The sequence below is a fragment of the Amblyomma mixtum genome, chromosome 8 (genome assembly GCF_055824585.1).
Source record: "Amblyomma mixtum isolate Tamu chromosome 8, ASM5582458v1, whole genome shotgun sequence".
Taxonomy (NCBI): Eukaryota; Metazoa; Arthropoda; class Arachnida; order Ixodida; family Ixodidae; genus Amblyomma; species Amblyomma mixtum.
The window spans coordinates 54281648-54308721 of NC_143019.1; the positions used below are offsets into that span (position 1 = coordinate 54281648).

General features: G+C 49.0%; 1 protein-coding gene across 3 annotated transcripts in view; it reads left to right on the plus strand.

The window, feature by feature from the left end:
- The window catches only part of pros (homeobox protein prospero), a 229242-nt gene that overhangs the window by 134453 nt on the left and 67715 nt on the right, over positions 1 to 27074 (plus strand). Inside the window, exon 1 of one of the 3 annotated variants that reach the window (XM_089558069.1) lies at positions 15547 to 15933. The exons of the other annotated variants lie outside the window; for them this stretch is intronic. The gene's annotated coding sequence lies outside the window, so the exon portion shown is untranslated. Of the gene's footprint in view, positions 1 to 15546; positions 15934 to 27074 lie in introns of those variants that run through there. 3 annotated transcript variants of the gene reach the window in all.

A 27074-nucleotide genomic window follows, 5' to 3' on the forward strand; every position in this document is an offset into this window, starting at 1 on the left:
ATACGGTATTACGGTCGTAAAACGGACGGGAGAGTCAAAGAAGGTCGGGACCGAGTCTGCATGTCGAAGCAGCAGCCGAATGTGAACAGCAGCAGTACGTAGCCGTCAGGCCAAGGCCCTCCGCGACAGCTAACGCTTCGAATTCGTCCTGTGCCCTAAGTAAATGCGGCACCTTTTTTTAAGTTCTCGTAGATAAAATTGTCTTCCATCGCAGATCATATCGTGTAAACGTCCATACCGATCGCTGTAAGCTGGAAACTCACCTTCCCGGCGGGAAGAAACAGTGTCGGCAGCGACTTCGGTCGAAGCTTCAGCTGCTTGACATTCATGCCTGACTATCGAACGAGCGCTGGGTTATAGTAGTAAGCGTCAGGTGCGAAGTGTCGACCGCAAACGCGGAGTCTTCGGCGTGCGTGCGACGCTGGCAGTCCTATGCGCTCCATCCAGGCTGCTCGCTCACGCACGTCTCTAGGAGTAACATGCCTGAGTTCAACACCTCGCCAGTCACTGGGTTTGCAGCCGACGACACAGCAAGGCGTATTCATCTTGGGCGGTCGAAAAAGGCACTGCTAGTGGCTCCCGAACTCGCGACAGAAAGAGGCGGCAGAGGTAAATTAAAACCATATGCGCGAAGGCAATGCCCTCGCTCGCGCTTGCCCCAGGGGGTCGCGCGGCAGCTTGAGCAGACGATTTTCACCGCTACCGGAAGTGTGCCCGTGACGTCGAAGCTGCGGCGGCTCTAGCGAATGACAGCGTGTGGTGGCCTGCCGACGTCATGGGACTAGTGACGTCTATCTTCCCGGTTTTGGTTTCAGAATTGCTCCCTACGAAGACACCAAGCGGCCCGCGAATTTTGAAAAACACGGTTTTTAAAAATTCATAATAAATTGCCGGCTGAGTTCCGAAGACTCATACTTGGTGTCAATGCTTCTGAGCATCACTTCTAACATTTGCAAGCGGCTTTTAATTCTTTTCATGGTCCCTTTAAGTTCAATTTTCTCACCAATAAATGCCTCTTTTGAATTGAATTGAATTCAATTGAATTGGCTTTTTATTTGCAGGAAACAATACAGATGAATCCCTGCGGGTGGCGTAAGGCTAAAGGTTGCTGCCGGACAACCGTCAACATGCCCAGAAAGCGAGAGATAATCAGTTTTTTCTGAGAACAGTAACTGATGATGATGATGAGAACAGCACTGAGAACAGCATTGAGAAAATTGTCCCTTAAACTAATTAAGTGTTCGAGAAAAAATTCGAATATTGTTCTGTGAAATGTTGGTGGAAGCTTTAGAACCGATGTGTGGCAGAATTTAGCGGTGTTTGCATTCTGCTAAATGTATGTCGCTCAACAAACCACGAGGAAAACAACTGATATGACATGAGGTTCGCTTTTTGCCGCACGCATAGTTCCGTGTACCACTGATTGCCTGCACCTTATCGCAATCGCAATTTTAATGAGCAGGTTAATGGGCATCCATATATACACTGTGAACCCCTCCCCCACCCCAGCTGATTGACGATACGCACAGTTTCCGTTCGGGAATGATTAAGTTCCATAAACAATAAATAATTATCTTGCTGCTTAAATGTTCAGTCTCTTCAATCCACGTTTTTGTGGGTTTTGCTCTTACCTGTGAAACAAAGCCGTTTTATTGCCACATTAGTATTCCCTTCATTGGCGGAGGAACGAGCATGACCGTTCAAACAAAGTTATTAATCCGCTGTACAAGATATCACGTTGAACTTCCTTCTCTAAAAAGGCGTTCAAGATAGCAGCCTGATAATCATAATGACGTAAATAACAAAATCAGTGAGGATGCGATGCAAATACTTCATCATCATCATCATCATCAGCCGGACTCTACTCCCACTGCAGGGCAAAGGCTTCTCCCATGTCTCTCCAATTAACCCTGTCCTTTGCCAGTTGCGGCCACCGTAGCCCCGCAATACTTCTTAATCTCCGCCCACCTAACTTTCTGCCGCCCCCTGCTACGCTCGCCTACTCTTGGAATCCACTCCGTTACCCTTAAGGACCAGCGGTTATCTTGCCTTCGCATTGCATGCCCTTTCAAGCCCATTTCTTTCTCTTAATTTCGACTAGGATGTCATGAACCCGTGTTTGTGCGATTTAGTGGTCTGATTTATAGCCGGGATACCAACCAGGGCAACCTGTAAGAAGAATAGAAATAATACGGAGAAAACGAAGAAACAAGCGTTCAGACCACCTCAGGGACATGCCATGCAGATAGCAAGTTCTTTTTTTTTTTCTACAGCGGAGATAAAATAAAATGTCTAGCGGAACACCTTTGTCTTGTGCCGAACGCTTCAAAACACTCATTCCTCTCACCCCATCCACTTAAGCGTCGGCTCCGCCGCTTTTGATATCTCTCGCCCTCGTTAGCGACATCTCAGTTGACTCGTCTCCTCGCTGGAGCCTACATCCCTTTTCCGGCCCCAAAATGCCGGCGACACAGGGCGCGCGGGCAGGCGCCCGGATCGGACCCATTAGCGGCGCCGCGGAAAGACGTCCGGCCGCATTGTGCGTCCGCCTATGTAGTAGTAAATGGAGGAGGGAGCTACCTCCCCCCAAGCTTCTTTCGCGGGGCAGCGCGTCCACAGGAAGCGGCTGCCGCCACCCCCGCGGCTGTGAACTTCCCGTTATGGAGGAGGGGGGGGGGGGGGGGGGGACCGCGAGGCTCACCCCGCCAAGGTACACGCTCGACAACACAACAGCGCTCCGCGTCAGCAAAACAAAAGAATGCGGACGCGCTCTTTTTCTCCCGGCAATCGCCGATGCTGCTGCTCCCTCGTCACGCCCTCGAAGCAAGTGTCGTTCACGTTGCGCGAGCACCCGTGGAGGCGAGGAGATGAACGGGGAAGGGAAGAGGCGATATTGGCCGAAGGCCGCCCTATTACCACCACCACCACGGAGCGAGCCTGCAAAAGAGACAAATGCTCCGCGGAACACGTCAAGCAAGGAACCGGGAGAGAAAGAGAGAGAGAGAGAGAGGCCAGCTTCCTCAATGTCCGGGGTAGGCGAGGAGTGGGAAAGGGGGGAGTCTTCCTGCGTGGTCCCCTTGACGCCCTCATTGTTTTTTTCCTCGCGAGGGGGTCTCCTTTCCCCCTGCGGATCTGTGCCCGGAGGATCGCGGTGTTGCGGTGATGGTACGGTCCTTCCACCACGTAAAGAAGAGAATAGAAGAGTACGCGGTGGTGGCAGCGTGGCATTCAGACCGTGCAGGCGTCTCCTCGCGCGATCGTCCTTCCGTCGGATGTCCCGTCGTCGGCGCAGGAGCGCGACGGGCTTGCGGCTGCTGCGGTGAGCGCATCCAGCCGTGCACCCGCGATGTCCGCACCGCGGATTGAAGCGGAAGACGACGGCGGAAGGGCAGCTCCTTCTCTCGTACCCCACCACCCTCCCTCGCTCTACTTCCTCTGGGTCGGCCAGCGCGTCCCTTTACTTCCGGCGAGCCAAGACGTGGGTCCAGGGGAACCCTGAAGCCGCCCCTCTTGCAGTGAGAATTAGGTGCTTCGCACCCGGAACGCCTCAGGTTAGTCAGGCAAGCGGCGTGAAGTTTTCTCCTCGTCTTTAAAAGCACTCGATTTCCACTGTTTCTGGGGTACTTGACAAGGGAAGACGAAGAACTCAAGTGGACAGAACTTGCGCTACCAGCTCTTGGGGACCAGTGTTGTATCTACAAGAAGTCACGCTCAAAGGTCTCCCAGCCAGTGTTCTCCCTTCAGTGTAGTCTTACTATGATCGGGACAAAACCCTCCCCCCTCCCCGCCTAAGAAGTCCAGTGTCCTCCCTGGTAGGGACCAGCTCCTCCTACCAGGAGGACACCGGTTACAGGGTCAAGGAAGGAGAATGCTGGTACGGGTGACCGGTGGTTGTAATTAAGAGTTATTTATTATCACCAGGAGGAGTTCGAGATGATCGCTTGCCACCGTTAGGCGAGGCTTACACATGCCTGCAGCTTACACATGCTCGCTTAGCTCGGAGTAGTGATGGCTATGCCAGTTGGTCGGCTCGAATGTGCTAACTCGTTTTAACCGAATAGACAGCCTAGAGAGGGGATGAACGAACTTTATCTGTGTCGGCTACAAAGGAAGCCGGTACTGACAGCTCGAATGTTAGTATGTTTAGAATAATTGCTCTGAATCCAGTGCTTAACACCCTAGATCACTGCCTGCAGTCGCTGTACGCTTGGGGATTCCTATGAGCATCTTCAGTCTAGATTTCAAATTAGAGAAATAAAACAACATTCTATTTCCATGGTATCAAACCTCATGAATTTCGTGAGGCCAGATGACTGCGGCACCCCTGTCACCAAAGAAAACGTGATGTCCGACTTGCGGTGTCGTGATTGAGCTGAAGGCAGTGGAAAAATGACGGGAGGGAAGCGGCCTTCGGATGAAGCCAAACTTCCAAATCTGAATAGAGCCCTTACTTTTGGTTCAGGACCCAGACTATTCGTTCGAACAAACTGGCTTAAGTAGTGCTAGCAGCGCATGCCAAAACTCATAATGTCGGCAACCTCAGACCATAGCATTCACAGCATCCGGGTTCCTTCGGAACGAGGTGATGCAGGCAGGAGGCTCACGCGATGTCTGAGAAAAAATGGCTGGGGCTTAACTTGGTTAAGCCTGGAGAATGCGAAGCATCATCGTGTCGCGTAATTTGGAGGCGCACAACCACAGCGGCGGCGCGAGGTGGGCCCCCGTTTCTCCACTGTCGTGACGTCATCAAGTCACGTGGTGTGACGTCATGTATCACGTGATTTGGAGGCGCACAACCACAGCGACGGCGCGAGGTGGGCCCCCGTTTCTCCACTGTCGTGACGTCATCGTGTCACGTAGTGTGACGTCATGTATCACGTGATTTGGAGGCGCACAACCACAGCGACGGCGCGAAGTGGGCCCCTGTTTCTCCACTGCCGTGACGTCATCGTGTCACGTGGTGTGGCATCATCGTGTCACGTGATTTGGAGGCGCACAACCACAGCGACGGCGCGAGGTGGGCCCCCGTTTCTCCACTGTCGTGACGTCATCGTGTCACGTGGTGTGACGTCATGTATCACGTGATTTGGAGGCGCATAACCACGGTGAAGGGCTGAAGTGGTAGCTAAAGTAGTATGCTTCGCATAAAAGGGACGATTAGACAGTGCCGTACTGACGTTATCGGAGGCACAAAAGTTTAACTACAAAACTTCAAAAAAAAGATGGAGAAGTGTTTTTAGTTTGTCCAACAACGGGCCCTCAACAATGAGCTTTTGTTGCAGAAAGTTTCCTCCGCTAAAAATAACGACACCCCTATCTGCAATCAAGCGCAGCCATAGAATCAGTAACTGAAACGACAAAACACGAAAGATAAAAGTTGTTGTGACGGTTCATTTCTGCGCGGTTGTGTTCCCAGACTCTCTTTGCTGTTACAGCGTCAGATATTATTGTCAGACCTAACTTCGTCCCCACTCCCCGAGATCACGCGGTCATCATCCGCATGAAACGCCGCCATCAGGCGGTCCGGCCACCTGACTTACTGGTCACTTTAATGTTACTGCGAGTGTCACATTAATGTGAACTCCTGAACATTCGATTTAGTTACATATTTTTCTCTATTATCCTTTGACAAGGTAAGTTGCTGGGCGAGTTGGTTCCGATATCCCATGACTACAGCGCAACGAACGGTACAAGAATAAGGACACAGGCAGGGACACAACACCTGCCTGTGTCCTTCTTCTTGTCCCGTTCGTTGCGCTGTAGTCATGGAATATCTATTGTCCTCCTGAACATGAATATAACGGAGAAACTTATTAATACTACATAAATGTCCTGTAAAATTTTTCTCTTTCTCACTCAACCTCTCTGGAAGTATCCTGCAAGTTATGTGAAAGTGTAAGAAATTTCTGGCGCTTTTATCGTGTCGTCCCTCTCTTAACTTGCTTGCATGAGAGGCTGCTGAAGCTGTGTGCACACAGGACTCAAGGGGAGAACCATAGCGTTCAGACAGGGCGGTGGCTGTGGAGTGATCGGAGGACTACGGTGGCTTGTTCCGCGAGCGTGCCCTGCTGTTGCTGTTTGCTCGGAAGTTGTTCTAAGTTGGCGACCACCGCCGCGGCCCGAGCGTGCACGCGTTGTTAGTGCGAGGGAATGAATGAACAGGAAGGGCGACGCGCGGGCCTCCCATCCTGTCGACTGCGCCAGCGACTCGGGCGCCCGTGACGCCGGGACGGCTTTTGTCGGCCCCGGGGTTTCCGCTCCTTTCGCGCCGTCTCCCACGCTCGACGGACACTCGTCGCGAGTACCTTCGTGGCGCTGGAGGCGGATATGCCACCCTCTCGCAGTTACAGACCGACCTGACGAAGTTAGCTCGGCACCGGCAGACTCTTAAATGAACTTATCTCTCATGATATGAAAGAAGCCAACAGCCACAGAAACCAAGTAGCACAGGGGATTTTCTTTATTTATTTATTTATTTTGTGGTGTTGATCAATTTAGAATATTACTGGATATGTTATCGCTTAAAGCTAATTGATTAGAAAAGCAGAAGAAAAAACAACCACATGCCGCCGGTGGGATCCGAACCCACGACCTCCGTTCGATGACGTTCTACGTCACACCTGCGGTAACTCAGGACGTTCTACGTCCGCCGCTTATGAACGTGGGTGGCGCTGATGAACACTCTCAATGTTAGGTTACTTGTAAACATAAATACCCCCGAAAGCAGAAGGTTTGACAGCCGTCGCCGTAGCTCAGAGGTAAAGCACCAGACGCGTAATTCGGAGGTCGTGGGTTCGGATCCCACCGGCGGCATGTGGTTGTTTTTTCTTCTGCTTTTCTAATCAATTAGCTTTAAGCGATAACATATTCAGTAATATTATAAATTGATCAACACCACAAAATAAATAAATAAATAAATTAAGACAATCCCCTGTGCTACTTGGTTTCTGTGCTTGTTGGCTTCTTTCATATTTATAACGAGCCTCTCAATCCCCTTCCCTTATCTCTCATGATGTGGATTTACAGTAGGGGGCGTCAAGCTCATCTCGTCACGTGTGTCGCATTGACAAGTTTTTGTCTCCCACGACAAGCGGGCGGAAAGCGTATAGGTGAAACGACGGTGAGTGCAAGGTCCAGAAAGGAAAAAGTAAACACATGTAGTGCAGAAACTCAATTTCAAACATACACAAAAAAGCGAATAAGTTAGGAGCTCGAGCGAATAGGGCTGCTTGATTGTCAGCCATAAATTGGTTTTCTTTCTTTCTTCTTTTACTGTTACTGTTATTTGTTTTGTGCAAAGTTGTTTGATTTAAACCTTTATTACAAAACCGAGTTTAACTATTATTGCAATCAAAGACCACTCTCAGCCTGCCCCTTTGACACTGATGCAATAAACTGGTTGGTTAGTTGCTTATGGGGTTTAACTTCCCAAAGCGACTAAGTCTATGAGAGACGCCGTAGTTGAGGGCTCCGGAAATTTCGACCACCTGGTGTTCTTTAACATGCACTGACATCGCACAATACACGGGCCTCTAGAATTTCTCCTCCAAAGAAATTCAACCGCCGCGGCCAGGATCGAACCCGCGTCTTTCGGGTCAGCAGCCGAGCACCATAGCCACTGAGCCACCGCGGCGGCGATGATGCAATAAACTGTTCGTTGAATGCGTAAGTTTGCAAAATTAGGTGCACTTAATTTTACTTCACACCAAATACCTTTTAAATATATCCTTGATTTCTCAATGAATGCGGGTTACCTGAGTCTACACTCGTACCAGACTTTATAAATAGCTATAAGCAATAAAACTAATTTACGAGAGCTCGAATCTCGTAGACTAAGGAAGAAAGAAACGCTGACAAAAATGAGCCCCCGCTTAAGAATCTCCTGATGAGCCTGTGCACGATGAAATCTTGTGCGAAGAAGAGGCGGTACAGGGAAGAAGACTGAGAAGAGCACTTCAATGAACACTGCAATCGAATACTTATATAGATCCCGTCAAATTCAGGTATATGTTTTCAAATTCGTACGATCCGCATTGCGCCTTCTGCGATTAAGCGGCTAACTGATACCATGTAGTATGGGTATGCCAGAAAAACCCAGCTATACCGAGGATCAATAACCAAACAACCGAGGACTGGGAGGCGGCACTGTCCAGCTCACATTCGGAACACCAGATTTCGCTGGTGAACTAGGAAAGAGTGGCGGAAAAAGTCAATGGGCTCCTGGAATGAGGGCGCACCCAACCATTCTATGCATTAAAGGTTTCTTTCTCTCTCTTTTACGAAGATTCATCCACATTGAACACACTATGCGACGTACAATATCTAGATCGTTTTTCCCTAACACATTCTCTTCCTAAAAAAACCGGGCGAGGCGGCGAATTCTTGTTCCGTGCGCAGCGCACCCGAGGCTAACCTCTCGGCGCGTGCCACCGGGCTAGCTGACCTCGTCGTCGTCGTCGTCACCGGAGAGGGCGGACCAACGCAGGTGCTAAGGACAAGGCGGCTGCGTCGCCTCACCTGTCCGCAACCTGCTTCGCGTAACGAGTATCTTGGCCTCCGAGGCCGTTGCGCCAAGACACGTCCGGCTTCTTCTTGGCTTCGACGCCGGAGGCAGCTGCAGCTCCCCCCCCCCCCCCCCCCCCCCTCTCGCGTCAACGGACGGACCCTTCTCCCCGCGCTGGCGTTGTCGCGGCCCGAAACACGCTGGACCATTTGTCCTTCTTGTTTCTTTTTGTTTATTTCTTTCTCGCGTGTATTAGATCGAAAGGGATAGATGTAATTGCAGGAAGGGCGTGCTCGCGATTGCGCTGGAAGGAATGAAACATGCGGAGCTCATTATAGGGTCCTCGCTTACGCGGATTTGAGCTCCTTTTTGCGTACTGATTTGGCCTTTGCGCTATCCTCGAACACGCTCAAAAAAAAAGTTCCTCCGACCGTTCTACTTCATAGTCTGGTGGTGTCCACTGCTGCTTCATTAAACGTCACTTTTCTTGCCCCCCCCCCCCCCCCCTTCCCTCCTTCCTCATTCTGGAGTGGTGTCTTATAAAGCGAGTGAATCAGGAGGCAATATTTCTATAATAGCCTCGTCCCCATTCCGGTCAGTTCAACACACTCTGTGAAATAAGCAGGGTAGAAGCGAAAGGGGAAAGATTAAGATGAAGTAATAGAAATGTTTCATCGAAAATCAACACGCAGAAGCCAAATGTCCCATACCATAGGCGCTCATATGTTTATCCGTTTACCTCAAGCGAGCATTTGATTTTGATCTCTTTTTTTTTTGGTATAACAACACAAAAGGGGGTAACTGTTTGAACTGGATTAGCGACATCGGTGCCTCCGGCTCGATGTCGTGCCCGAGGAAACGTAGATGCAAAAAGACGGAAGCGCTTTTTGTACACGAGGTTACATTTGCGGATTGGGGACAAAAGATAGCTGATACAGGGTGTTGGTGCTCTGTAACAAAAAAGCAAAATGTCCCTCTGGTTCCCCACATTGTCCCTATGCTATCACGTCACGTGACGCAGCCATGGGAGAGGGCGAGGAGGATTGCCCAGTGTCGCAGGGCAACTTCGCGTAGGGTTGTTTACGAGCCGTGCAAGCGGTGACTCTTCGGGGGGATCCTACCTTATGAGAACAGGCCGCTGCGCCGCCCTTACAATTTTTTTTAGAGTCTATAGACGGTCCATAGAGTTTTGTCCATAAAGTTTATTGACTCTCTATAGACGAATCCTATATACAGTCTGTAGACAGTCTATATATTTATGGCCATACATTTTTAGTCGACTTTTGTCTATAGACCATCCATAGACTGAATAGACAAAAGGAAATATCTATAGGAAGGCAATAGAGCCTATAAGAAGTCTATAGATTGTCTATAAACTACTTCTATAAAGGCAGTCGCGTTCTTCTCGCCACTGGGAAGATAGCCCCGGAGTTACGGCCAAGCCGTGACTACGGGACCATCTTGTGCGGCCAGCGTTCACCGTTCAGTTCCTCTTCCTGGTCAAGATCGCGCGGACAGCCATTAACTCACGAAAGGTATGCTGGAGTGGATCCGCTGTGCAAGAGACTGTTTACTTCAGCTCCGCCATTACGGGCCATACGTCAAATTGAAGTCGCTGCCCGGGCACAACATAACTCAACAAGCCAGGTGCGCCTTGTTCCCGAGCACGGAGGTCGCAGGTTCGTCACCCTGCCGCTGCCCTTACAAAAATGGTCTATAAACAGTCTATAGACTTTTTATTGACTCTATTGATGTCCTATAAATATTGCTCTTTGTCTATTCATAGTCTAGACTGTCTATACTACTAAGAGTGTATGGCCATAAATCTATAGATTGTCTATAGACTGTCTATGGCATTTGTATTGCCTATCGACTTTTGTCTATAGACAGTCTATAGACTTTATAGACAGAAGTCTATAGACACTCTATAGACTATCTAAAACTTTTTTTGTAAGGGTGAGAACGGAATTAGATAGCACACAGAAGCAGAAAGAAGCCATGCGCTGAATTTCCCTACTCGTTAAACGATTCTAGGGAGTCGAGCGCCTTCCACAATGCGGCTTTCCTTATTGCGCGGTATTGTGTGATATCTCTCCATTGATGTCACACGTCGTTGGCATCGCTGCTTAATACTAAAGCATTTGGCGAGGTGTCCTCTTCTGATACGTCTTACGCGCTACGCACTTCGGGCAGAGAGGCAAGAATTCGTGCCGTAGATTAGCGCTTTCGATTGCATCGCCCGAGTTATCAGCGCCGTCTCCCTTCTGATGCAGGACGATTTCTTGCACAGGAGGTAAGAGGTAAGGAAGACGGAACCGAATGTCCCCTGTCTCGCACAAAGGCCGGACTCTGGAAAAAAGGCAAATATTGCCTATATTCCCAACAGGCGTAGCACATCGTATTATCGAACGCACTCTTCATTCAGCTATCTTTTACGCACAACGTAATCTTTAAAGAGGGTATTGTTGCTTGTAGTCACGGTAATATCGAGGGAAAAAACGGTGGCTCTGGTGAATAATCTCAGTGTACCGAAGAAAAAAATGTGGAAGGGATAATTTTTTTCCTCTTTTACATCACTGTGTTGCGTATCACCACCAAGGTAAGCAACTTTTACCTAAATTTTAACAAAAACTTCAATGCACTCGCTAAAAGATGGAGGTCCAGCTGCAGCAGAAATGTATTCCCATCGTTTAATCACAGAAGCCCCTGTATATTATCAAGACTACTTTCTCCGTTGTCTGCCATGTCTTATATCCTTCCAAGCTGTACCTGGATAACACCGAATAAACTACCCTCAAGCCTACAGAACCAGTATGCTATGTGTGCGCATGTACACACTGCATGCATTTGACCATATACAGGTAGTACTCTTTAGTTTTAACCAGCTGAGCTCAGACCTGTATTGTAATCAATAAGTGCTGTGCTGTACATGCGCCGAAAGTGAGTGAAAAAAACAAATAGGGCAAGCAAACCCAGGCACGCCTTTCCGCATTAACTGAGTGGCTTTTATTTAACAGGCCTTTTCTCGGTATACAAATCCATCCCGAAGTCTCCACGCGTCTCGTTTATAGTAAGAGACTGTCCTACGGGTTTGCAAGTATGCACAAGACCGATGACATACATTAAACTTAGACCGGGGAATGCCACCGTCCGAAACGTCCTCACCGCTCTGAAAGCGAGATCGAAGCCACGGGAGCGTAGTAGGTATTTCAGAAGCCCCTTTCTCTTTGACACCCCCCCCCCCTCCCCCCACTTCGACCGGAGACACCTGGTCGCCTTGCCGGGCTGCTTCTTCGGTCCGCCGCCTCAAGAAAGGGCGAACGGACGGAGGCTGCCGGCTTGAGGGGGAGACGAAGGGGGGGGGGGGGGGGGGGGGGGGGTTACGTGCGGCTGGCTGCCAACACCTGCCCCGGACTCCGCTCGCGGGGCGAACGACGACGACGACTTCTTAACCTCCGCGGAGCAACTGCCAGGAAACGTGTTCGCGCCACGTACAGAAAATGCACTCCGTCCCACTAGTTCCGTGCAGGACAGTTTAGTTAGTGTCAACGTATTTCTGTAGCGCACCGATACAGCTAAGCTCTTCTGTGAGTAACCCTTAATCCTTGGTATTTCAGCAGTACACCACGCCTGGTGTTTAGCTCGAAGAATTACACCAAGCACATGATTGATGGCCGAATTCTTAAAGCATTTAGCACGTCAATTTGCAAAGAACGTTCTTGTGATTGGCTTTGGACGACCGCATTGTTGTCTGTCGTGACCAGCTGCGTCACGGTGGTACGGGCGGTCACGAAAGACTGGAACCTTGTGAAGTCGGCATAGCATTAGATAACGGCAACGCAGGCTTTGTACGCGCTGCACGTTTTTGAGGAAAAAAGAAGACAGGGGGGATGGAGTGTCCCGTAGCGTGGCTTCGCCTTCTCGCGAAGTTAGCTTGCCCGCTTCACTGTAAATGTCCCCCCTCCGTTCAGTGTGTGCAACGGTTCTCAACTGAGCCTTGGTATTTTAAAGCGACGATCGTATTTCATTTTATGCTAGCGTGATGCGTCCGCAGTACTAGGGGCTAGGAAGTGGTAATGTATACAGCGCACAGAGGAATAGAAAGATGGCGTCTTTGGCGTAGGCGAAAGAGGCAGTGACTTCTGTCACGTTGTGATGTTTCAGTTGCCGTTCTCAATTGATGACAAGAGGGCAAGATCGCGGGAGTGTCTATGACGTTCTGATGCTGAGCTGAAGGTAGTGACACATTATTACTAGCTCCCATCAGAACATCGCGCCGCCTGTTTAACCTCCTCAGCATTCAACGTATACATGGATCGGCCTTGGCATTTAATAAATCTTTTCTTCCAACTGCAATAGAAAATTGGAACCTGCTACCCGACTACATTGTTAACGAGCGCGACGCTACTAAATTTCGACAGGCATTAATTAATCACTGTACTGAATAAAAGACACTGCTCAAACTTCACCCAGTTACACTTATTCTTTTTCTTGTTGTTGTTGTTGTTGTTGTTACCGCCTAATTCAGCCTTACGCCCTTCATTATTGACCGCCGTTGTATTGTGATGTATCGTTTTTCATTTTATTGTATTGCATTATGTTTTGTTGTATTAACGTATTATTCTCAGTTGCATTTACTTTGTCCCCCCCCCCCTTATGTAATGCCTCAACAGAGGCCTTTAAGGGTAAAATAAATGATGATGATGATGATGAATCTCGACAGCTGCCACCGCATTTCGATAAAGGTGGACTGCAAGAACTCCTGTGTAGTGCGTGATGTCAGTGCACGTTAAAAAATTCCAGGTGGTCTGAACTGTTCGGAAGCTCTCCACTGCCGGGTTTTTCATAGCCAGTGGGTTGTTTCGGCACTGCAAGCCTCACGTAGATCAAGAATGGCAAGATTGCCTTCCAAGGAAGCGATAATCCCGGCATCACCAGTTAAGACACCGACACCGCAGTGAAAGAATATACGAAAAGAGAAGAAGAAGAAAGTAATAAATGGGGAAAATTGAGGTTGAACCTGAGTCATGCTCCGTTGGGTATGGAAGGTGGAAGGTTAATAGGTGTCAGAACTGCAAAGGCACCGGTGGGAAAATCGTAAACGAATGTTCTAACTCCAAAGGCAGCATGTTCCCCATCATTCGCCAGATCCTGGAATGAGACTCTGTCTTTATAGATTTGAATCGCCGAAATATTAGAATGGAGGAACAGTCTTTTCGTATTTTTGTTTTGTGAAGCACATGGTGTAGTTTACGGATTTCTGACCAACCGATGGAGCCTGGTAGGGAATAGAGTGCAGATACAGTAAAAATAGTTCGGAAAGTGGGATAATTAAATGTTCAACAATTCAAGCAAAAGAAAAAGGAAAACATGAACAAGGTGTTCTATAAGGTAACGTAAAACTTTTACCGTCCGCATCGCTATTCGCAAAGATAACAACAGCTAGGAAAAACCGCAATGTCAAAACAATATCGTCGAAGGCGAGGAAAATCGTTAGCCTTTGTCTCTGCCTTTCTGACACGTCGTCTTTTGTGCCTTATCAGTTCCCAGACAAGGATTAGCGATAACCTGTGTTCGCGCGATACGGCTGCCGTACAAACTTGCACCTTCGCACGTGTTGTCGCCGTTCCAGGAACCTCGAAACCAAGATGCGTTTGTTCGAAAACAGCAACAATTGCGGAAACAGGGCACCACCTCCACTCAGCCATGCATACAAACGTTCGCGGGCGCAGACTCTCTATGAAGATGCTTAGTCCAGACAAAAAGATCGTTGGCGATAATTTAAAAGTGAAAGCGTCATTGGCAATGGCGTATGTTATCTCGTTTGAATAGATATCGAGCAGTTCGATGTTTTATCGTATCGGCACAAATCATCCTTTCCTCTGCGCCATGGCAACTTCTTATGATGTCTCGACGTGCAACCGCTACAACACTCGCCAATTCCTATCCCGCGGTTTCCTGCTTCCTAAGCTTCATCCATACGTATAGTTACGGTGCACATTTTTCTACGTATTCTGCTCAGGTGCGAACTTAACACCAAAAGATAAGAGGTGGACTTTGGTTATCTTCAACTTCTCGGTAACAGATACGCTCCTTCAGGTGTCCGTACTGATACCTTATTCTTGCTTCTTCTAAAGGTATTTGCTTTGGCTCCTCCTGAAGGCATGTAGCTAGGGATGACGTCAGGTGCAGCCTTCTCATCTGCCGACCTTTCGGCTTTTCTTCTACAGACAAGAACCGTAAGGATTCCAGGACTGTTTGCCGCTTCATCAGCCGTGTTTTGCGTCTTTCTTCATATCCGTCCCCACCTGTTCACGAATGAGCTTATGCTGGCTGCCCAAGACACCGGAAATACCAAAGCAGCACAGTTATACAGTATGGGCTCAATATTGGAAATGGATGGTCTCACTGTGGTCCTTTGTAGTACCGGCCTTTAACAATATATATCCGATATTTGGTCAATCACCTGCGCTTCTTAGGTACTGGAAGACTCCGCTGACGTGAACACGACGCGCAGCGAGCGCACCCATAATGTTAGGTGATCTAACGTAAGCGAAGAATTCGTCCCATACCTAACTGGTTAGACAACGCCACACTGCAGTTCCTCATCGAGACATATAAATCTGCTTGGCGATCGAGCACTTCGCATTATCTCTCCTCGGCGCGACGAGCATAAGGCGATCTCAGTGGCAGTGTATATCTTGCAGCGATTTCTTCCCCCCGTCGTCGCCGCCGCCGTGGAGACACTGCGTACGCGAGACTGGCGTCGCCAGCCCATTGTCTCAAGGCGAGTCGCGCCTAGAACAAAGGGAGACGATAGACGGTGAACCTCCGCGCGGACATTCTTAGGGGCTCCTCGATTGCTTTGTGAGCTCCCGTATCACTCTACTTTGCTGCTGCTGCTGCTTCCTCCGGCTGTGTGTCTTCGACGACGACCTGCTGCTGTGGTAGGGGGGGAACCGCTGCTGTATCGGCAGGACGAGAGATAAGAACCCCCCCACCCCCTCCACCCCCTCCCTGCCCCTCTTGTCTCTTCTACTCATCGTCAGCACCTCGTGATTGAGACGGCGGTTTCCTCGGCAGGGCCTAACAGGCCAGGCCAGCCCTGCCCTGGGACCCAGCACCTCTTTGCCTTCCTGCTCCCGGAGGAGCGCACCTCTACCACAATCCGTTGCCTTCGTCATCGTCGTCGTGTCCACCCATCTACTCCGCCTGCGTGCTCACCTGTCTTTCTTGTGCCGTGTCAGCTTGTGTGGCCTGGGATCTGCTGCGAGTGTGTGAACGTCGCACCACGTGATATAATCAAGATTCTCTAGTAAAGAAGAAGAACGTCTGGATCTATACCCTGAACCAGCGGGAACTGAAGTTCTGCTACCTACCTTACGGATTGTACACCACCGTGGCCGAGGCTACTGTGACTCCCGACAGAAGTGAGGATCTCGGCTATCCCTAGCGGTAAAGAGAGGCCTCGCCGCGCAGTTAACAGTCTCTAGCGTGCCATCGGCCTCCACGTAAGCCGTTCCCGTCGCTGAGTGAGTCTGTGCTTGCCGTTTAGTACAGCGCGTATCTATGACACTAGTAGTTAACAGACGAGTTTTACTACGGAAAGCGTCGACGCGTGCGAAGGTTGTTCGCTTAGTCAGGGACATTGCACTGAGAAAGCGCCTAAGCATACACGTGTCCTCAACAGTAGGCTCGGAAACAGCTGCCGCTTTTTGTCCGGGTCCAGTGAAATCGGATTCCCGTTAATGGCAGAGGTGATGAGACCTTGTCGTTCGTGTCTTATAGCGCTGGTTCTACAGTACCGATGACGATATCTCTAACTGTGCACCGTTAAGTGCGCATGGAGTTTGGCGGCTTATCATTGCCGTGGCGTATCACCTTTCCTTAGGCCTCTTGTCCGTGCCGTAAGACCCTGAAGTTAAGACCTCTCGCTATTAGACTGCTAGTCTAATCTCGAGTAGCAGTGGGGTGTTTATCGTTGTACCCTGCATCTATCATTAATCTGTGTCTTCGCTTTGCTGTATTGTCTCAGACAGGTATGTTGGCCATTGGTGAAAAGGATATCAAGGAATGGTTAAAGTTGGTCTGTATAGTTAGGGTATCGCGTTCTAGTCACAAAGAGACGACTCTTACCACCCCCCCCCCCCCCCCGAAAAAAAATAAAAAATAAATAAAGCTTTTAAAGGCAAAAAGGAACGAAAAAAAGTACTAAATACAGGCGACGCCACAACTGGTGACTTTGCAAAGTAAACTGCTTTCGCCGACACCAGTTTTGGGGCACGGATTTCAGAGGACAGGCTACTCTGCCATTCACTTCGAAACGGTGATCACAGAGTCTGTTTCGATGTAGACTTCAAGAGTTTGAATCGAGTGGCGGGAATAGTTTTAAATTCAATTTTCTCAGTTATAGATGCGTCTTTTTCTGCCGGAATAACGTCGAAGTAACGACAAAAAGCTGGAGGATCAATTCTTAGAGGAAACAACATTTACATGGAGTTGTCCCCAGCGTCGCTTTAAAGAGTTCGTTCTTGCGGATATGTGGTTTAATGTATGCATTCGTGCTGCCAAAATTCAAGGATTGGGCTTGTGAAAAATGCTTACTAAACAAACGTAACGTTTGTTTATATCTGATATTACACCACCATACTTGACCTCGCTTCCAGTTTCCTTGAGCTTTGGTCACGTCGCAGGTGAGGACAAGAGTGTCTCTTAGCGAATAGAATGAAGGGAAACAAAGTTGCGGCCGTCCTGAGATACCATACCTGGCGTACCATATGCGAGGCACGCTGAATTCCTGGGAGGGAAACCAATCCAGACGCAACTTCACGCCGGTTCGAAACGTACGCCTGCGGCCAAATCGATACTGTATGCCTTAAATAGAACGACATCGTCCTCTTTTTGCCGCGCTGACGAAGGACCCCTTGGCAAATTAGTGCACAAATTGCAGAGTGGCTTAAGATGGCCAAAGAACTTCATGCACACAAGAAGTAGTTTGGTGTTAAGTGTCATCATTTTGTGCGAGGTAGAGGCACGGTAGCACCTTTCTTTTTGTTAGTTTTACCGCTGCTGACTTTAGCGATTTAGAGGATAATACAGACCATTTTAGAAACAAAGTTCGATACAGCATATGGAAAGTCACACGTCATTTCTGTTCTTGCTGGTTCATTCGTCACTCTGCGGTTGATAACCACATGTGTCTTATACTTGACGTGCATAGTATCATCTGACCTGCCATCAAACTACCTGCGTGGCATTACCGGCTGCTGCGTGCGATGCAATTTTTACGTGGGGCAACGAGCAGTGTTCAACTGCTCGGACTTGACTATTTAAGTCGCTTTATTGTCTTATGATCATCGCCGTCTTCTCCACACTGTCGCTTTCTCTGCTATTCCCTGTCTCCAATCTCGAACCCTCGAGGTGCCAGGGTAGAGGCACGGCACTGTGATGCCGACCTCTTTGCGATCAAGCTCAAGTTTTACTCCGACTGCGATGCGAGGGAGGTTGTCGGAGGTTTATTGTAATCGTATCTTTATTCGTTGCCTATTCGTATCTTTATTCGTTTATTCGTATCTTTATTATATAATACGATCCATATGGAACTGGACGATGTGGTCAGTGTGGGCTAAATGAAATGGGCTCTCTGGAATGTTCCATTTGCGCTAGTGATCCATGTCGGTCAAGCTCATGAGAACACGGGCTATTATGTGGCCTCGACCCATGTGGGCTCAGTTCATCTGGTCCCGATCCATGCTGGCTTAGTCTATGTGTGTCCCGACCCTCGTAGGCTCGATATATATGCGCCTTAGCTGACTCATGTCTGTTCACATTATGTGTGCCCCGACTTATGTGGGCTCAGTTCACGTGGTTCTCTCCCATGCCCCAATGGACACTGAAACTCCCTTGGACGTCCCATGGATGTCCTGGACGTCTACGGGACGTCTACAGGACGTCTAAGGGAGTTTCAGTGCCCATTGGGGCTAGCTCAGTCTATGTGTGCCTCTACCCACTTGGGCCGAATCTGTGTGGCATCGATCCATGTGCGCTCGGACCATGTGGACCCGACCTTTGTGGTCCCATCAGAACTGGCCGTAGGGGCGGTTGGTTCTATGAAGAAAGGGTAACTGATGCAGTATAGCTATCACTGTCGCTTCTTCTCACTCCCCTGAAATACAGAGAGTTTAAAGTATGAAAGTTGCAGACACCACCTTCCATAACTTTGACTCCTCAAAGTTACATACTTGCTCCTCCGATTACTTCGTGACGTCTTTCCGGAGTTGGCATTCGCGAACGGTGCATGTATGGTCCCCTCTTCCTCCACAACGCAATCCAGGCGGAAGCGCGTCTGGGAAACGTGACTGCATCTGCGAGCGCAACCGGACGCTCGCGAATCGGCAAGGGCCACATTAGCGGGCGAGGGAGACTTGCATGAAGAAAAGGGATCAAAAGAAAAGCTCCGGGTGATGGTGGTGGTGGAGGCGGCCGTTGCGAGGCCTCCGGAGGCCTCGCAACGCCGCGAAACGGAGCGAGCCGACGGCGACAAAAGCGCGGATATCACATCCGGACGGACGAACACTATGGTAGTGAGGTGACGTCCGGCCCAGGAATGCAGGCACGGAACAAGTGTCCGCCGCCGCCGCTGTATGGTTCACAAAAAAAAAAGCGTCGTCTCACGAAAACCGCGCTGCGTGGCGGGAACAGCCCTTCTAAAAATGGTCTATAGACAGTCCATAGACTTCTTATAGACTCTTTTGCCTTCCTATAGATATTTCTTTTTGTGTATTCATGGTCTATCGTCTGTATATAGACAAAGTCTACTAAAAGTGTATGGCAATAAATCTATAGACTGTCTATAGCATTTGTTTTGCCTATAGACTGCTCTCTAGGATTTGTCGATAGAGAGTCTATAGACTTTATAGACAGAAGACTATATACAGTCTATAGACTGTCTAAAAGAATTGTTATAAGGGAGCTAAGAGAATTCTCGGAAGAAAAGTAACGGGCTTATACCGAGGAAAGGTATATATGAAGCGGCATTCATTTCTGATGCGCTTTGAAGAAGTAATGATAGCTCTATTTTTTTCTCTCTCTTCCTTATTTTTCGCATTCGTATTTCAGAAGCAGCAAAACATTCTTCTACTCCAGAATACTCTCCGGGTTTAGCTGCTTTCTTTAGCGAGATAGATTTTTAAAGCCGTATGCGCATGGAACGAGAAAGCTTACATAAGATATCTGATGTACCCGCCGCGGTGCCTCAGTAGTAAGGCGCTCGTCTACCGAGCCGGAGTACCCGGGTTCGAACCCGACCGCGCCGGCCGCGTTTCGATGGAGGCGAAATTCTAGAGGTCCGTGTACTGTGCGATGTCAGTGCACGTTAAAGATCCCCAGGTGGTCGAAATTATTCCGGAGACCTCCACTACGGCACCTCTTTCTCTCTTTCATCTTTCACTACCACCTTCCTCCCTTCCCTTACGGCGCGGTTCAGGTGTCCGCCGAGATATGTGAGACAGATACTGCGTCATTTCCTTTCCTCAAAAACCAATTTACCAATTTATTTATATCTGATGCAGAATTTGAAGTGCGCTGACATTTTGGAGAGAAAAAAATCAGGGGACACATCGAGGAAAGATGCGCAACGGACGAAGCGACATATGGAGCATTCACATATCGGGTTCCTTCTTCCCGGTCAGTCTCCTGACACTGGACACACTCTCCCCATCCCTACTTCAGAGCACTCGGATCTTCCGCGACCACCACGGCCTGCCCTCAACCTGAATTCTCATACCCGCCCTCCTATTAGCGAGAATGGAGCAACGAAAAACGAAAGAAAGCCCGATGACAAAGATTGCGCTCGCCCTTCAGTGTCTGCCCTCATCAACGGGAGCACTTCCGCTCTCGGCCACTTCCCGTCCGCAATAGACACCCCGAGTGCCGCAACAAAGTGAAGCACGCTTCCCGGCCCGTCATATCTCGACGCGTGTACGCCTCCTCCCTGCTACTTGCCCACAGTCTTGCTCGCCAATTCACCAGGGTCAGTGGAAGGTGAGGAAGGGAGCAGACTCGTTACCTGAAAACTGTTGTCCCCCCCCCCCCCCCCCCCTTCTTTGTGCGGCATCAGGATTGTCGGGAGCTCTCGCCGCCCTCGCTCCATTTTCAAGCGCATACACACAGCAAACGCTCATGCACGAGTGTCCAGAAGCTCGCGGGGCTTTTGGGCTGGCCAACCGAACGGTTTCCGGGAAGCGGCCGCGCCGACCCTTTTGTCCGTCGAAGGGCCCCAACCTCAGGTACCCTCGCCGACCGTCTAATGCATCCTTCGCAGAGGGCCACCGCGAATGCCGCGCACGTGCGACCTGCAGCTACCGTTCCTTTTTCTTTTCTTTCCTCCCTTTCTCTCGCTCTCTTTTTATGTTTACTTTTCTTTGTTTTCATTCTTTTTACCTTGTTCGTCGTCTGCAAACCACTTCGCCCTGCAGACGCGGTGTAACTGTAATCGCTCTCATGACGAAGAGAAAATTACGGGCAACCCTGTCCTGTCCGCCCTCCCTCACTTCCCCCGCCTCCTGCCGTTCGCTGTGCACGTGGGAGGTTCCAGGTATAGCGGTGCCCCGGTCGTAGCATATACCCGGGCCGCATAGCACGTAAGCAGATACCCCGCTGTGGTTTCGCATATATGGAAGTCTCGGCTCCGCGGCGTTTATCCCAGTCGTGCGCGCGGGGTTGTCGGCATCTTGGCGCAGCCGACCGCAGTTCCTGCATCCGCACGCGCACGCGTTCTGCGAGGAAATTGGCCTCGGTGATCGCTCTCTCCATACGCGTATATATATTAGAAGTCCGGGGTGGTGGGTGGCGCCACCTTTGTCCGCCTAGCGGGGCTCTCACCGCGCTCCAATTAGGAGGACCCTTTTGACGCTCGAAGGAATGAAAAAGACCGCATAATTGGCTATGGGCGGTTATGGGCGGCAGAAGAAGCGCTGTCCTGTGGAATCGTTTCCTAGATAGACAAAAAAAAGTGCCAGGACACCCAGGTCTTATGCTTCAGAGGAAGTTCTACCGAATAATGACCACAAACTGCTTTCCACCTTAAGAAGCTTGTTTTAAGAGTGACGGAAGTGCGCTGAATATTTTGAATGTTCAGGTGGGCATGACGTATCATTACTGTTGAGGCCTCTCTTGTCGAATTCAGTGTTGGTTAAAAGAAGCCATATCGGTCATCGAGAGTTAATCAGTTCTAGTGCTTATGCATACATGATGCACGGCGTATTTCTAGATAGAAGATGACGAAGAAGCAATTTGAATTCCCCAGAGTCGAAAATAATTTGCCAGACAGCTCGCGCAGAAGGCGTTGTAACGCGGTATGCATGATTCTATCGCGTACTTGGGCGCATTTAATAAACTTACACTCACGTAGAGTCGACACTTGTGTCGTTTCCAGCCCATCTTGTCTGTAGTATTTAGTCCGCGGTTTCTGCAAGAATCGTGTAATTCAGATTCTGTGACAGCTATGGACATGTGTATACAGATAGTTCAGTAAATATTTATCCCTCGCCATATGAACACTTGCAAATGGGAAAAGGAATTTAGCTATAAAGCATTCTTTTTCACAGGTCCTATTATTATGTGATAACTACAGATACTGGGGAAACCCACGAAACTTGGTTATTCATTCCGTAGCACGTTCGTGCTCCTTTGGGGAAAAAAAATGTTTAAAAAGAATATTGTAAGCTGCTATCATTGCACTTGGCCATTCAGAATAAAAGAGCGTGCTTCATGCTTTCCCGGTGAAGAAGAGTTTGAAAAAGATGAGACTATAGGCTTCTATAGACTTCTTAGGTCTATAGAACTCTTAACTTTATCGACGTAAGTGTCTATAGACTTCTCACAGACTCTATTGCCTTCGTATAGGACTGCCTTCTGTCTATGCATAGCCTATAGACTGTCTATAGACAAAAGCCGGCTAAAAGTGTATGGCCATAAATCTACACATTGCCTATAGAGTGTCTATAGGATTTGTATTGTCAGTACACTAATCTATAGAATTTGTCTATAGGTTATGTAGAAAAAAAGTTAGTGGGCAGCCTATAAATTGTCTAAAAAATTTTGTAAAGGTTCGAGGCATTGTTTCGGGAGACTGCAAGTGCCCCTAAAGACCAATTCCTCGTTTATATACTTCATTTCATTTCATTTATTGTTTCCTTAAAGGCCCGAAGGCATTACGTAAGGGGGGACATATTGGTTTACAACGGCGAAAGTTATGGGAACATGCAAAGCAATAAAAAAAACATACAAACAAACATAAACAGGGGTTATAGTCATGTCTGGGTTCCCCAGCAGGTACATCACTCATTAAAGATATATCAGACAATATTCGCTACAAAGAGCGCAGAAGCGATCAAGATCTATATGAGGTGAATTTTTATTTTCCCGCGGAATGTTTTGTGATCAGTGCATGCAGCGTTTTCAAGGCGAAAGAAAAGCAGCAAACGAAACTTCTCGAAGATTTGTTCTAATTAACCGCAAATACGAATCTTCCAACTTAATGCGCGTCCACATGAGTAAACTTCGGTGTTAGTCGTGCAGAGCTATCTCCTCATGACTTCTGGGCCTGCAACGGGCCAGCAGCCGTTGCGTCATGCCAGCCGATGGCCGGCTCACAGGGGTCGAGCTGAGTCAACGGCGAAAAGAATAATGCCCCCACTTCGTCGGCATCTGCCGGATAGTGCAAAGGACTAAACAGGATGTGCGAACCACTTGCCCGTGCCTGCGATCACGCAACGCAGAACACATTCGATCGTAAAATTCCTCTACATGTCTACATTTTTCCCTTCGGGGTTCAGTGAACGGGCCGATGTATCAACTGCGCGCAGGTTTCTGCGGTCTTCTAAGTTTAGCCACCTTTTAAAAGGGCTCATTTTACAGCTTTTTTGGCTTAGACAGCAACAAACATCCCGCATTATATGACTGTTAGCGGTCAACGCTTCTTTCATGTTCCTCGAATGCTTGAATATAGGAAAGGGCCAGAAACCCATTACGCCCAGGGCTGGCGAGAAAGGCTATGGGGCTAAAATACAATGCATGCACGGTTTAGCACGAACTGCTAGAAAGTACAGGTGATAGCTAAGGGGGCAGAAACGCAATACGGCCCGCCCAATATGCCCATTTCTTTTTTTTTTTTCTTTACGGGCACTGAACTTCTAACCCCCACCTATGAGGTTCTAGGAAAAGAAATAAAAGAAAATAGGCGCTGAGTATTCCTCATTTAAACTATGCTGACTTCCTGTTTATTCCTCATTTAAACTGTGTTCACATCCTGTTTACTCTCTCTGTCGCAATCCGAGCCCGTTTGAACGAGCCCGGCCAAATATATCGCACAGAAATGCAACCAGAGGAGGGCCCTCAACCCCATCTCTATGCTACAAGCGATTGCCGAAAAAAAAGATAGCCTGGCTACATGCCTATATGGCACGGCAAGAATTTTCAGAGAAGGAAGTGCAAGCATCATCAGTGTACCGTTGTTTCGTTCAAGCCTGAGATTGCAAGACCTGTTTTCTTGCTCAGGAACTGCCAGATTTTTGTGACACCCGAGTCGAAGACTTGTGTTCCGCTCATAACCAGTGGCTCTCTCATCCATTTGCAGAGTTAATTAATAGTTCATAGTAGTTTCCCTATTGCTGCTGCCCCCCACCCCCCTCTTCCCGCACCCTTGTTCTCTTTCCTAACGCTACGGTGACAGTTCTGCATTGAGCAGATTATCACCCGCCACCGCCAAAAAGGACGTTTCGTTCCTATCAACGAATGTACCATGCTCCACCGCACACGAGTTGAAGACTTGTGTTCCGTATAACCAGCCGTATAACCAGCCGCATAACCATGTTGGCTTCTTTCGTATGTGTGTTGTCTTGGCGCAAAAACCTTCTTAGCACGTATTCTCGTTCCTCCTACTCCCTTAACGTTCGCAGAGTTTCACAGTCGTTCCTTCATCGCTCCCACCAGCACTCTCCCCCATTTTTTGTACCCTCATTCTCCTCCTCTCCCAAATAAACGGTGACAGTTGCACGCGCAGCAAAGCATCACCACTTCCAAAAAAAAAAAAAAAAGTCGGAGGACAACATTAGGACGACTCGACGACGACTACGCCCACCGGTCGGTCCGTCGGTCACAGGTGGCCAGCGGCGGTGTCCCGTGTGGCCCGCGGAACGGTTCCGATCACACGCGGAGCTCCATCCCTCTCCCCCGCCGATCCCGTTGCTGGACGGCCACCCCCGGTTCGCACGAGAACCGCTCAAAAACGGGAAATGCGCGCGAGCGAGCGCCGTTTCCTTGGGATCCCCGTGCAGCACGTCTATGCCTCCCTCTGCAAACCACTGGGCCGTACTACATTACGGGCGCCTCCGTCTTCGCGGGTGAAGTTGCGTGCAGTGGAGGCATCCAGCGGACGAATCCCACGTTTGAAACGCGGCGGCTTCTATTCGAATTCTCGGTTTCCTTTAGCGCGTCTTTAAGCGCACAAAAATACTCGTAGAGGCATGACGCGGTCGAATCGAGCCACAGTGGAAGGAAACGTGATTCTGTGACGCAACTGCGCTCGCGTCCGGGCTATTGGAAATTCGGGGAGGGGGTGTATCGCTGATTTTGTTTCATTCTTTTCTTTTAGAGGACCGCTCGCGCATGCACGCAGCATGCAACTTAAATACCACTAGTTCGCAAGTCTGTGCTGTCCGGTATGACCGTAACCGTGTCCTGTTAGCTCCTGACACCACTTGCGGGTGATTGCGAGGCGATTCGAACTAAGTTTAGAGCAATTTGTGGCTCTGTGTCACTCCGGCCTTTTTGGAGGCGATGTTAAAAATTATTGAAGCGGCAGTTTGTTCACTCATACCACCGACCAATCATAACGATATCTTATAGAGATTTCAGTGACTTAGCGGGCGATTTCTGCGTTCAGAGGTGATCATGCAGTGGTTTTCGACCTAATTAAATTGTTACATATCTCTCTTCACGGTACCTTCTAGGTTGGAACCTGTCGAATCAATCCAGAGAGATGATCGTATAGCCACCGATAAAAAAAAAGGCACATAAACGTCGAAAGCGGCGGAAAACTGAAGCACTTTAACACTGGTCACGTGGTACGTTTCGTTTCTCTGCGGCGGTGGTAGCGTTGTTTCGCCGAAAACATAAATGCAGTGCACGCAACTGTTGCCCGCTCGGCGTGTGCACACACACATAACGGAGTGGACACGCTCTCCCGCGCGACTCCGCGTGAACCCGCGCGAAAACCGGAGCACTTCCGGTCCCTCGTGACGCACTTCCGCCGCGAGACAGCAGTTCCGTGCCACCACACACTGTATGCATGCATACCTGGGCGGAAGACAGGGTCCCGTGCTGTTGCCGTATCTTCTCTGGATCGATTTGCCGACCTCCGGTACTGACATGGACAGCCTATGATAAGCGGCACTGCGCGTCTAGTCGCATTAGTAGTGGCGCAGTGAGATTTCTCGAGGGCGGAAGCGTGTCGGGTTTCGTTGGTTGCAGCCTCGGCTTTGTTCGTGTATTCGTTTCATGTGTGTGGCTGATGACAGACACGGAGGAGGGCATTGTATGCGGATATATATATATATATATATATATATATATATATATATAGACGCTGCCTTTTTAAACAAAAACAAAGGAACGAAAACGCTCGCGAATGCTGCACTCGCACGGGCAGAAGAGCGCGTGTGTGTGCGTACACACGAGTAACGATGTAAGTGTGAGCAGGGAGGAAGAGCTGGGGTTATATTTCCTCCAGCATGTGTTCTCTCCAGCCACGCCCTCGTCCACACACACAGGCTTTCCTTTGCAGCGTCAGCTGTATAAGCAGCTTCTTTTTTTTTCTGGAGTAACCAGCGCCGTAGTGTGTCTCAACTCGTAACTCCCGCCTCCTCCAACTGAATCAGTGGCAACGGTGCCCTGTTGAGCATCTCAGCCATTGGTGACAAATGTAAACCGGATATTACAGGGGCTTTCCGAGTAATACGCAATCTGTGAAATTCAGCCTAACACTAACTATGCACTCGTCATGACCAACATTCTTGGACAAAATTTTTTATATTGCAAAACTGTAAGGTACTGGTACAGAGATATTGAAGGTAATGGTCCATCCTTCCGATATGTAGCAAAACAATTCTTTCGAAGTTTTTCCACCGCTCGCATCGAGCAGTTAAGACTGTCATGGGGAACAAACGGGGAAAGCTTCTGACGATAGCAACAACGTTAACAGTAAAAAAAAAAAAAATACCAACCTGCTGATGAGAGGTCTGCGGATAAAGTGATTGTTACAGTGAAATCTTACAATATATGCAAAAACTGCGCTCACAAACTCTTTCCCATTGAAAAAGGCGTTTGTCCAGAACTGTTGGGTATGCACAGAGCGAAGAGAGAGAGTCGGAGAATTTTTTCTCTGTCAAGAAGTCGTAAAGGCAACGGTACAGAGAATAGAGACGACTGGACGTGTATCTCTTCTGCGTGCTGCCTTTAGCTCTGAATATCTTCACAGAGCGGCAGCGAGCTATGGAAATAAAAATGATAG